General features: G+C 42.6%; 1 long non-coding RNA gene across 3 annotated transcripts in view; it reads left to right on the top strand.

Moving 5' to 3' along the window:
* The window catches only part of LOC135361922 (uncharacterized), a 71826-nt gene that overhangs the window by 37538 nt on the left and 21362 nt on the right, over nt 1-12926 (top strand). For all 3 annotated transcript variants that reach the window (XR_010406092.1, XR_010406091.1, XR_010406090.1), the window contains exon 5: nt 11901-12059. This is a non-coding gene — a long non-coding RNA (uncharacterized LOC135361922). The remainder of the gene's footprint in view (nt 1-11900; nt 12060-12926) is intronic.

Here is a 12926-nt window from a genome sequence, read left to right as displayed (position 1 = left end):
GCAACCAGGCAGTATTTGCCTCTTTGTGACTGGCTTATCTCACTTAGCCTGATGCCCTCACGGTTCACCCGTGTTGTAGCCTGTGACAGGATTTCCTTCTTTTTCTAAGGCTGAATAATATTCCATTGCATGCATGTACCACATTTTATTTATCCGTTCATCTGTGAAGGTGGTGTGTCCTTTCATAAGGGGTTCTTACGGAAGCTTTTCATGGGAGTTAAAGCTACTGAACCACAGAGAACATGGAAAAATCCAATCTGAGTCCCTCATGCTGAGCAATAGAACTTCTGTGATACTTAATACCAGACTTTTATACTGGCAAAACTTGGAATTTCCTCAACCGAAATTCTAGTATAAGGGGTTTAGGTTCACCCTGCCCCCACCCCCCCTCCCTCCTATCCCCACACACCGCCCTCTTCGAATTAGAGGCCCTCAGACTGGCCTTAGGGAATGATGTGCCTGGGAGGGAGCCCCTAGAGCTGGGATCCCGCCTGCACAGACTGAAGCATGTGCTCGAGGGCTGGCCCCAGGAGAGGGTAAGTGGTGGCATTTTCTCCTCAAGTTGTGCTTCACTGACCCTCTAGAGGAAAGAGATAAGGGAAAAGGGGTGGGGTGGGAAAGCAGCTGTTGTAGCCCTGAAAGGATGGATGACCTATGAGCTCATTAGGGTTAGTAATGGGCTCTCTCACTGGACTCTGGATCTTTCTCACACATCAGCTTCTCTGTGGATTCCAGCCCCGACTCAAAGCTGGAGCAGCTCTGGCTAGAGCGAAACCACACAAGCAATCTGCTCTGCCGTCTGGGTTTAGTCTAAATGTTGCCAGAGCACAGAAGACAAAGGTTTGACTTGAAAGAGCGAACACATGGTCCGGGAGACTGAATCATGTCGTGTTACTTTCACTTTTTCTTGACTTTGGTTCTTCCTCTGAGCAAAAGGAGGAGGCAGATGGGGAGGCCTGATTTGGGTAGTGGCTGGGCTCCCTGTCCTCACAGATGCTGTAACGGCAGTAATTTCCTGTCTTAGGCAGGTACGAGCTGTGAGGCTGAGCCTTTCCCCACTCCTTGTCCCTTTATTATTCTTGGATAAGGCTGAGGAGCAACAGAGGGTGGGAGCCCCTCTTTTCCTTTTCCCTGCAGGTTGCCAGCCACACACACACAGCCAGTGCTCTCCATTCCGTCCCTGAAAATGCACCCCCGCCCCCGCCCACACTAAGGGGACTGGGAGTGCCTTGCCTGTCTCTGGAACTTCTTTGCCCTCCTCCTAGGAACGCCCAGCAGGGTGCTGTTGGGTAGGTGAGAGCAGGAGAGAAGCTTCTGGAAATGCCCGGCAGCTTTAAGGAGAGACCTGAGGTGTCTGGGAGAAATGCTTGTGTGCTTGGAATGTGGCTCCCTGGAGACCCCCAAGCCTTGGGCACGCCAGCCATGGCGGCCAGGTATGGGGGGGGGGCGGGGAACAGGGAGAACTAAGGGCCAGGCATGCAGCTCTGTAGCAGTGACAGGCGGCTCTGGCCTGCCTCCGGAGGTGGAATGCTGAGGAGGGAGGTATACACGCAGGGCAGTCAGCTGATGGATTTTCAGGTGTGAGTCAGGTGAGGGCCCTGACAGATCTGTCCCCCACGGTGAGGGATCTCTTTAAGAGGCAGCTGGAAGTCAAAGACTTTGTTTTGTGGATGACAATTTGGAGACGCGAAGAAATATTTTAATAAGAGTTTGAGTGAGTCGTGCGTATGGCCTGTGAAAATAAGTTTACACTGTTGATTCCGTCTCCTCACATTTTTTTATGAAAATCTCCCAAGTCTGCCACAAAGTTGAAAGAATTTTGTCATGAACACACATATGCCCACCACCTGGATTAGGAGTAGCCTTTTTAAGATACTTGCTCTATCAAATATCTAACCATCTACTTGTTCATCTAGCCATCCATTAGCCCATCGTATTTCCTGATGTGCTAAAAAAAATATTTACCCCTAAATGCTTCTGCATTATAAGTTCAGTATTTGTTTTTAACTGTTTTTTAGATAAAATTTGCGTACAATGAAATGCACAAATCATAAGTGTAGAGTGCAGTGTTTTCTGTCATTTTGTCCTATTTTATAAAACTAACCTTCTGGTTCTAGTCACAGAATTTCTATAAATTATTTAAGAAGTGCAGGTTTTTTATAGATTTTATTTACTTATTGACAGAGAGAGCACAAGCAGCAGGGGGGGTGGCAGGCAGAGGGAGAGGGAGAAGCAGGCTCCCTACTGAGCAGGGAGCCTGATGTGGGGCTCGATCCCAGGACCCCATGACCATGACCTAAGCCAAAGGCAGACACTTAACTGACTGGGCCACCCAGGTGTCCCCATGCAGTTTTTTTTTTTTTTTAAAGATTTATTCATTCTAGAGAGAAAAAGAATGCACGCACGCGCCCACAGACACGCGCGCACACACGAGTGGAGGGAGAGAATCTCAAGCAGACTCCCCACTGAGCGCAGAGCCTAATGCAGGGCTCAATCCCACAACCCTGAGATCATGATCTGAGCCTAAACCAAGAGTGAAACCAAGAGTCAGATCCTTAACTGCCTTTGCCACCCAGGCGCCCCAAGAAGTACAGTTTTGAAAGTAGTTGGGAATGAGAGCATATGAGGAGCATATCCTAAAGATTATGTTCACTGTAACATGAAGTTTGTTCCTTTACCGCCCCTGGTCCTTCTTTTAAGTTCTTTTCCCCCTCCCACCCCCCCTTCCCCCGCCACACACACTGGACAGAGAAGAAAGTAAAGCAATTGATTGGTGCAGATTATGTTTTTTTAGGTCCAAAGGTGAAGGGCTAGCTAAGAAGTGACTTCTGGCTTTTGCCATTTGCCTGTTGGCAACCACTTCCACCTTTCCTTTTCTTAAGAAATTCAAGGAGAAACTGTCTAGTCCACACAGTTCACAACAGACAAAAACTCTCCCTCCATTCGGTGTAGCCATTCTATGAGGTCCCAGTAGACTGTTTGGTTTACTTGGGGAGAGAAGATGTAGGTATGTGATGGATCATGAAGGATCAGGATAGTCAGTGTGTAGTAGGAGTTCACTGGCAGCTGGTGGTTAGCGAAGGGTTCTGGAGGAGCACCTGCTTTGACGTGGTTCCGTGTGGATGGAGAGAAGAAGGGGAGAGGGCTTTCAGGGTCCCTGTGGAACGCTCAGAGCAGGCATGCTTTTTCCTTCAATCCCGTAGAACTGATGGCAGGTTTGAGGCGGTCTTGACAGATAATGTTGAAAAGGTAAATTGTCACGATTATGTCGGGCCGTAATTGACAGATCATTTTAAGAGGCCAGGACAGTTTATAGTTCCCTGGATTAGTTCCCATTTCTCACTTGGGGTTAACAGAAATCATACTGGACTAGGGCTTTTTTTTTCCCCCTTTGGTCAAGAATGGTTATCCATTTCCCTATTGATTGTTTGAATAAATAAAGAATTTGTGTGAGCTGTTTCCAAATAAGGTTATGAGACACGATGATCCCAGCAACCTACGTGGCATAAAGTTTCAATCCGAAGGTTTCGAAGTAAGTGTCCTGTTTTCACGAGAAGACGGTAGAGTCGTGCTCCTCTTATTAATGGGGCTCTGGTCACTGTTGAAACCGGCCCAGCAGCGTTTCTTGAGTATAGTTACTCATCTCCTTAAATGTTGCAAAAAAGAAAAAAAAAACCCTGAAGGGATAGGAAAACCAGAAAAGGGGAGGGGGGGGTAGTTGGTGATTTCGGAAATACAGTGACTAATTGCTTGTGCTGACTAATACCAGTGGACTCATAATGAGTAACAATAGTGAATTGAGAAGGGATATAAGTAGAAGGAGAGCTATTTAAAGGTTGCTTTAATACCAAGGACAGCTGAGTTGGTCCCACAAGTTAAGGATTCCCTTTGGGAAATTTGGAAGTAGTTCATTCGGTTCACCCCTACAAAGTTCTGTCTGTCCTTTATCTCGAGTCATCTTGAGGAAGTTATATACCCGTTCTTCGAAGTATGGCTCCTTTCCCACTTGGCTTCCTGGGGGGGGAATTCTGGGGACATGAGCTTGCTTGTGGTTTTGCGTTGAAGAAATGCTGGAGGTGTCCATTGAGAAGCAAGAACAACCAATTGATTAAAAAAGGTGGTTGGTGGTGGTGCCTGTGAACTAGAAACAAGAGGTTTGCTGGAGTTTATGTTCTCAGTTCCCGTTTCTAATCGTGGTATAAAAATATAAGAACTGACCAACCCATCCTTTTTGTAACTATACATTTTTTAAAATTGCAATTTCTAAAGTTGAAAATTATAGCATGTAAATAGAGCAGCAATACAACTGACCGAAAGGTGCAAAGATGGGAAAGTCCATTGTGGGATTTCCAGTTACCAGAGTGTTAACCAGAAAATGGGTTTTTTTTTTTTTTCATCCTTGTTGAAAATGTTTTTAAATGTTCATTTTCCTTGAAACTCCTTTTTCCTAATTCCACTTGATCCTAAGACAGATAAGGGGACTGACTGTCATTTCCTGTCACGCAGGTATGTGATAGGTTTTATTTTTATTATTATTTTTTTAAAGATTTTATTTATTTATTTGAGAGAGAGTGAGAGAGGAGAGAGCACGAGCAGGGGGAGGGACAGAGGCAGAGGGAGAGGGAGAAGCAGGCTCCGCGCTGAACAGGGACTCTGGGATCATGACCTGAGCCCAAGGCAAATGTGACTGAACCACCCAGGCGCGCCCCCCCTCCCCCCCGTCTTATTTTTATTGATACTGCTTATTGACTGGTCTCTTGTCCCCATTAGACTTAAAATCCCTGAGGCCAAGGCGACCATGTGGGTTATTATTACAATACCAACACCCACCTAACGCAGTGCCTAGCACATAGTAGTAGCCACTTATTAGTTGATCAAAGAAATAAAATCATGAATCATAACATTAAAAATGGATTTATCTAGGTAGTGTCTCGGGGATTATGATGTTGTATAGGATTTTTTCTTGAAAAAGATCTCAAACTCCCCTAAACCTAGGACATGACTGCATATTCAATTTTTAGCTAAAATCTTTAAATGAGTTTATTTTCCCATTGTTTTTTCTTTTTTAAAAAAGTTGAATTATTTATCATTAGTAATCTCTACACCCAGTGTGGGGCTTGAACTCATGACCTGGAGACCAAGAGTCTCATGCTCTACTAACTGAGCCAACCCAGGTGCCCCTTCCATTGTTTTTTCTGTTCTGTTTTGTTTCAGTATTTGGGACTTCCAGGCACTTAGGTCACTCATAAATTTTAGATGTGTATATATAGATAATATACAATTTATAAGATATATATATATTTTTTAAGGATTTTATTTATTTATTTGAGAGAGAGAATGAGATAGAGAGTATGAGAGGGAGGAGGGTCAGAGGGAGAAGCAGACTCCCTGCTGAGCAGGGAGCCCGATGCGGGACTCGATCCCGGGACTCCAGGATCATGACCTGAGCCGAAGACAGTCGCTTAACCAACTGAGCCACCCAGGCGCCCCTATAAGATACATTTTATATTATAATATATAACATATAAACATATATTATAAATTATATATGGATAAGTATTTTCCTCTTTTAGTATGATAAATAAGTAAGAAAATTATCTCAAAACGCATGAATTTGAACAGCATGAATAGGGATGACAAAACTTCAAGTTTCCTTGGTGAAGGTATTATCTGAAGGTCTTTGAGAATTTATTGAACGGGCTATTTATTTAAATAAATTCAAGTCCATAGGCAAGTTCATGAGCAGTTTTGCTTTTTTAAAGAAATCTAATGGTTTAGAAATAATGAATTGAAATTCTTATTAAACCATATGAGTTTCTCTCAGTTTAATTTCTTCAACATGAAAAAGCATATCCTTGCATGTAAAGCTGGAGATAATTTAAGTAATTTTGTCTTAAATTTAGCAGGCTTATTTTTCAGTTAGAGGTGCTGAGAGCAGACTCACGAAGTACCATTCCCTCCAAAGCGGTGGTTAATTTAGATGAAGTTTTAGAGCACCAGAAGAAACATACTATAGAGCTTGGTTTTGTCTTTAAGGAAAATTTCATGTAAAAATTTTGCTTTCACAATTAGAACGAATTGTTTCTACAAGGAAATAGTTTGTAAGATCCAATTTGGTTATCGTATTCTATCCTTTATAGATTTTGTTGGTTATATGAGAATGAGAAATGAATAGAGAGAGGGATTTATATGGACATTTGATTGAAGAGTTGCCTCAGGCTTTTTTGCATGCCACTTTAAACTGAGAGCATCTCCTGTTTTTATGTCCTCTGGTTTGGGCTGGGGCTAGGTGTTAAAAAGTATTGTCTCTTTTATGAAGAATCACCATTACCAGTTTGTTCTGAAGTACTATAAATGTTTATTCTGTAACATTCTGAGATCGAATGCTTCCCAATCTTATCTAAGTTCAGAACTTTGGAAATAAGTTAGTGAACAGCATGACTCTGTTTTCATTTTGATATATAAGCACCCCCAAAGGGGTTTAATCCTTTTTAAAAAAATTCACATTAGCGATGCTTGAAATATCTTTCCTAAAATCAAACTTCAGAATGGAATGGAACTCTGCAGAGAGCAGTGGCAAGGAACACAGGTGACAGAAATGTTTTGCAAAGAAGTTATTGAATGGGCCAGGAAATGCTGCAGATAAATAAGATTGAAGTGCAAAAGCCAAACCATACTGGAACTGGTAGACTCCTAGTTATTTGCAGGAGGATGGGAAGTTTGTGTGTGTGTGTGTGTGTGTGTTTAAGAGAAAAAGTGGGGAAGGGGCAGAGGGAGAAGGAGAGAGCAAACCCCAAGCTGGCTCCACACCTAGCACATGAGCCCTATGCAGGGCTCGATCTCACATCCCTGAGATCATGACCTCAGCCGAAATCAGGACGCTTAATTGACTAAGCCACCTAGGCGCCCCAAGGATGGGAAGTCTTTAATATTGGTCACCACTAAAGAGCATGGGTTGCTTCAGAATGTAGAGAGCATGTGGCACAAAGTAAGGGCTCAAGAAATGTGTTGAATGACCAAATTCATGATCTTAAAATTCTGGAATGCTAATGAAGCTTGAATCCTGGAAGAAGACATTTTAAGAAAATAAAGCAAACATTGTTTTATGTAGTGAGAGTCAAGTCATGGAATCCATTGTACAAAGATGGTGCCCACTGACACTTTAAAATAAGCTCAAGAAAAATTGCTATCAGGTGATGATGGAGGGTAGGTAAGAGGTGTCTCTGGTCACTGGAAAAAATAGGGCGCCATCTAGTGGAACCATTTCACTAGTGGCGTGTTTTGCATTAAACACTTAGAAGATTTAGGTTCTTCATAAAACCTATAACAATTGATTTTCTTTCTCAAAGAGTGTTATTTTTTAACATTTTGTTTATTTATTTGAGAGAGAGCATGAGCAGGGGAAGGGGCATTTCACTCCCCCCAATCTTTTTTTTTAAAGATTTTATTTTTAAAGTAATCTCTACATCCAATCTGGGGCTCAGACTCACAACCCTGAGATCAAAAGTCACATGCTGGGGTGCCTGGGTGGCGGCTCAGTTGTTAAGCGTCTGCCTTCGGCTCAGGTCATGATCCCAGGGTCCTGGGATCGAGCCCCGCGTCCGGCTGTCTGCTCGGTGGGAAGCCTGCTTCTCCCTCTCCCACTCCCCCGCTTGTGTTCCCTCTTTCGCTGTCTCTCTCTGTCAAATAAATAAATAAATAAAATCTTAAAAAAAAAAAAAAAAAAGAGTCGCATGCTGTACCAGCTGAGCCAGCCAGGCATCCTTTTTTTTTTTTTTTTTTAAAGCCCCCTCCAAATCTTAAAATCCCTTTTTATATTTGCCAAGTGCTTTAGAAAGTTTTACTTGTTCTGAAAATTCGTGAGAGGCAGGAGCGAATCTTTGACAATTTTCTCATTTTACTTAAAAGAAAATGGTGCCATAGGGGAGTTTTATATTTTGCCTTCACTTGAACAGCAGTTTCATGCACATTGGAAGGTACAAAAAAGGACGACAGATTACACAGCAATTGAAAAGTAAACCTCATTTCACCAACATTTTTTATTATGACAGTAACAAATTTAAAATGAAAGACAACTCTTCTAAAATTTTATACTGTTGAATAAATCAAATGTTTTATTCCTCAAAAGTTGGTATCTTCAGTGCTTTCAAATGCTCTCAAAATATTTGTCTCATATATATTTATCTTGTTTTTTGAAGCAATAACTTGAACTATCAATTTCAAGAGTTTTAAAGTAACTTTTTGCTGTTTTGTATATAGAAACAAATATTTGTATTACAAGTTAGTTTAAAAATATAAATGATTTTTTTTTTTTGGTCCTTAAACATCAGTTATTTTGCTCTCAAATAAATATAATGGTTTGAGGAATCATGATTAAGTTAGAAGATGCTGTGTAGGAAAGATGAGAATGACAAGTTGAGGGACACAGTGTGAACCTTATTTTATTGGTTTATGGCTTCATTACCCAGAATACTGCCTTTTGCCCTGCGTGAGTATCCCCTGAATCTAATGACCACAGTGAATTCTGGTGTACCTGAAAGCAGTGGAAAGGCCTAGAATTTCCACAGAGGTTATAACATTTTCCTTTAGTGCTGCCCCACAGAGGTGCCATTTGAAATGAAACTGCCTTCTAAACAAGAGGAATGGAAGGCCTCCCTTGGCCAACAGAAGACTAGCTTATTCAGAAAACTCATCATCGGGTTGATGTTGGCATGAGCGAAGGATGGGTTATTCCAAGACACCAGTGGTCTTCTGAGCTGTGGTCTGCCCATAAAGCGGTCAAGCTTGCAGAGGCTGTGGGACTTTGGGAAGCCAGAGTGTCTGCTTTCCCAGAATGCTTCACTAGACTGGGAAAGACAAAGGTGTTGTTTTTCCATGAACTGTGTAACTGGACCTTCTACGTTTTCTTGCTCAGTACATTTTAATTCCTGCCTTTCCGTATGTGCACAGGTCAAGTTATTTGAGAGTTAAACACAAAACAGAATTGCCTGCTGTTAAGGCAACCTAGAGAAGCAGAGAAATCAGTGTTTCAGGTTTCTTACCTACCATTAGGAACCCTCCTCCCATTTCCTTGACCCCAGGCAACCCAACGGGGGTGGGGGTGGGAGGCACTTTCAGTTTCTTCTCACCTGGTGACCTCTTGGCTGACAGAAATAAATTAGTGTGCAGTATTTATTCATATATGTAGCTGTTAGCTATTACTCCTTTCAGATAAAGTAGTTGAAACTTAACCAAAGCCTTGAAGAGGTAATAACTGAGGCCAAGGACTTGCCATTTTAGGATTGCGAACATTCGAGCAAGTGAGCGTTTTGCTGTTACTCGGTTGCTACCCACACGGGGCCAGCCCTGCCAGTGTCTAATCACATGAGAAGCACGCAAAGTAAATCTTACAAAAACTACTTATTATAAATATGGTTTCCTCTGGAACACAGGAAGCAAGCATTTGTCAGGCCTGTGAATGAAAGAAGGCTTTTCCGAATGAAGCCGTTTACACAGCGTACTAGATCGGTTGTATTCTGTCTTGTGAACTGAACTTAAGAGCCACGTGTCCACATTCTGAAGGATATGGGAGAGATCAAGAACTTGCCTATTTGGCTGCGTGCTTCTAGAAATTTGTAGATCTATATGTTCATTCTAGACTGGAGCCTTAAATAATTTTTACATTAAAAATAATTTTTGTGTTAATGTTTAGCAAGATTATGATTATTTTTCATGTACCTCCATATTTTATTTTGACAGCTTGAGTTTATCATTAAGCATTTTCCTTAAAGTGCGCACGGTTTTTATTTTTATTTTCTTAAGTAAGCTCTGTGCCCCAATGTGGGGCTTAAACTCACGACCCCAAGATCAAGGGTCACGTGCTCTATCGACTGAGCCAGCCAGGCACCCCGTCATTAAGCATTTTTAATAACATTTTGGTTCCCTTTCCATATTTTTTTCTCTTAGAGTCAGTGTGAAAAATTGTATTGGTTCTTCTTGCAGTTGTTAATAAGTAAACATTTCTTTGTACTTTCCACGCTGGAGCCCTATGCGTGGCTTGAACTCACGACCCTGAGATCAGGGTCTGGGCTGAAATCAAGAGTCGGACGCTTTAGCGACTAGGCCACCCAGGCGCCCCTCTTTGTGCTTTTTTTTTTTTTTAAAGATTTTATTTATTTGAGACAGAGAGAATGAGAGAGAGCACATGAGAGGGGGGAGGGTCAGAGGGAGAAGCAGACTCCCTGCCGAGCAGGGAGCCCGATGCGGGACTCGATCCAGGGACTCCAGGATCATGACCTGAGCCGAAGGCAGTCACTTAACCAACTGAGCCACCCAGGCGCCCTCTCTTTGTGCTTTTTAAGGAGAACTTCCTAAAATGCTGGAAGTCAGACATTTTATTCATAGCATTAAGGTCCGAGGAAGCTAGTTGGAGTGACGAAGGAGGGTTCATGCTCCCCTTAGAAATATTGAGAGATCAAGTGTCACTTGACAGACACTTTGTACAGTAGTTAGTATAAACCCACTTATTCCAAATGAATTTTCTTTAACTGATTCCCAATGTAGGTGCTTTGTTAACTTTTGACTACAGTAATAGTTATTCGGTTTTTAAAAATGGACTTTTATCACTGCAAATCAAGAATACTTCAAGCAGTTATAGAATAAGGCTGTTGTAACAGGCTGTTACACTGTCCCCTAGGGTGGTCACTGTTACATGCTTGAGTCCTTATATTCTGTGGGTGAGTGGTCTCTCTGTTTCTGTACAGTTCTTAGTACATAATCAGTGTTGGATATTCTATAGCTACATTGGGTTCACAGAGCGTGTAATACCAAGTCGAAGGCCTATGAAAGAGTTTGTACAGTGTTTAATGAATGCTAAGGTTTTCTCTGTATAGGAATTTATTAAAAATACATTTTTCTTCATGTACTCTAAATGCTGTATGCTTTTATAGATTTTATTTATTTAATCGACAGAGAGAGACACAGCAAGAGAGGAAACACAAGCAGGGGGGGTGGGAGAGGGAGAAGCAAGGGGAGTGGGAGAGGGAGAAGCAGGGGGAGTGGGAGAGGGAGAAGCAGGGGGAGTGGGAGAGGGAGAAGCAGGCTTCCCGTGGAGCAGGGAGCCTGATGAGGGGCTCGATCCCAGGACCCTGAGATCATGACCCAAGCCGAAGGCAGTTGCTTAACGACTGAGCGACCCAGGCGCCCCTAAATCCTGTATGCTTTTAAAATAGGCCTGGTTTGGGCTGCATTTGTTTTCATGACTTTTCCTTCATTATTATTTGACAGGGTTACAAAATGAGGCCTTTGCTGGTATGTTCACTTGATTGTCATTTGTATGTATCACAGAAGGATATGCTGTTCTTTCATCAGCAATACTAAATCAGAGCACTCTTTAAATCTTGGATTTTCTTTTGTCAACACCTCACACTCCTAGCTGTGGGCTAAGCGAGGGTGTTGAGATTAGCATGCAGCCCTGGGTGCTTGGTAAGCTATTGACTTGATACTGTGCTCATTTTATGAGTCTGTAACAACTCCATACTTGGCAAAAAGAGTTTCCAGCCTGTAAGAAGATGTATTCTGTCTTAAGACAGGCCTTGGCTAATAGGAGAGAGGTTTATGGCATCTGGGGAACAGAGTTAGGGAAGTCTGATTCAAAGAAAGGGGAGGGAGGGATGTGGTCTGTCCCGTTTTGGGGTGAACCAGGTGTCTAGGAAGTTTTCCTTTAAGCCTGCATTTGCTCATTTGTGTCATTTTTTAAAACCCTGGTCCCTTTTCCCCTTCTCAGGAGCCACATATTAAAAGATAGGCATATTTAGTAATTAAATACTTGGCATAGACAGAAGTAACAACGATTGCTGTTTATAGAAGGGAGGCATAGTGTTTTAGAGTTTGCTAGATCCATCCCTCCTTTTTTTAAACAGGTGGAGAAACTGAGTCCTGAAAGGTCGTGACATCCTTGAAGTTACACAGAGAACTGAAGTAGCATATGGCTCATCTAGAAGGTAAAGATGAAGGTAAAGATGAGAACGACTTCAACTTGATTGGCACCCTCTTGAAGAGAAATGCTTTTGCTCAGCTTGGTGAGTCTTGCCCTTCTGATTACATCACTTACGATTTTTAAAAATATGTTAAACTTACATTGAAAAAATACATATGTTGCTTTTAAAATGGAGGCTTTCGGTAGCATTTAGATCTATCCATATGTTATGGTTTAGGCCAGATTAACCAGCCAATTTCAGATCTGTTTTTTTGGAAAGCTTAGATGTATATTCACTCGAAGTTTCTGTCAAATCACAGCTTGTAGAAGCTATTTCCAAACGGCCTTTCATTTACTGGTTAAATTAAGGTTGCTCCTCGGGGCGCCTGGCTGGCTCAGTCGGAGGAGTGCACGACTCTTGATCTCAGGGTTGTGAGTTCGGGCCCCATGCTGGGTGTAGAGATTACTTTAAAAAAATAAAAAAAAAATTAAAAAAAAGATGTTTCTCTGAGGAAGAGGTCGTGTGCTCCTAATCGGCTGGCCAGCCTTCCCTGGGCCTCCCTGTGCTTTGCCTCCCTTCCACCTGCCTCTGAAGCCTCACGCTCCCTGTGTCCTGACCGCTTCCTTTTTGCTGTCCCTCTGTCCCCATGTACCTGGGCTCCTGGAGGGCCCAGGGGCTCAGAGCCAGGTGGAGGACTCCACCAGGCAGCTCTGTCCTCCTCCCACACACCACCGGAGAGTCACAGTGAGCACGACACCTGCCTGGAAAGCTCCCCTGGGGTTCTGATCTGCCACCAGGTTAGAGAATTCTTGTTGTAATAAGCAAAGGACTCCTTTCTTTGGGAAGAAGCTCAGAAAGTGACATGGATAATACAATCTTCTAGTTGGAATCCATGTTTGAGGTCAAAGGAGAATATGGGAGTTTTTCCCCCTACACTCTCACGGGTCTTCATTTGCTGAACACCTTTTG

This window comes from Mirounga angustirostris, unplaced genomic scaffold (genome assembly GCF_029215605.1).
Source record: "Mirounga angustirostris isolate CCGP_5_RB_7025 unplaced genomic scaffold, mMirAng1.0.hap1 SCAF_11, whole genome shotgun sequence".
In the NCBI taxonomy this organism is placed as follows: domain Eukaryota; kingdom Metazoa; phylum Chordata; class Mammalia; order Carnivora; family Phocidae; genus Mirounga; species Mirounga angustirostris.
The sequence above is the reverse complement of the archived record's forward strand: the minus strand, read 5'-3'. Positions and strand labels throughout refer to the sequence as shown.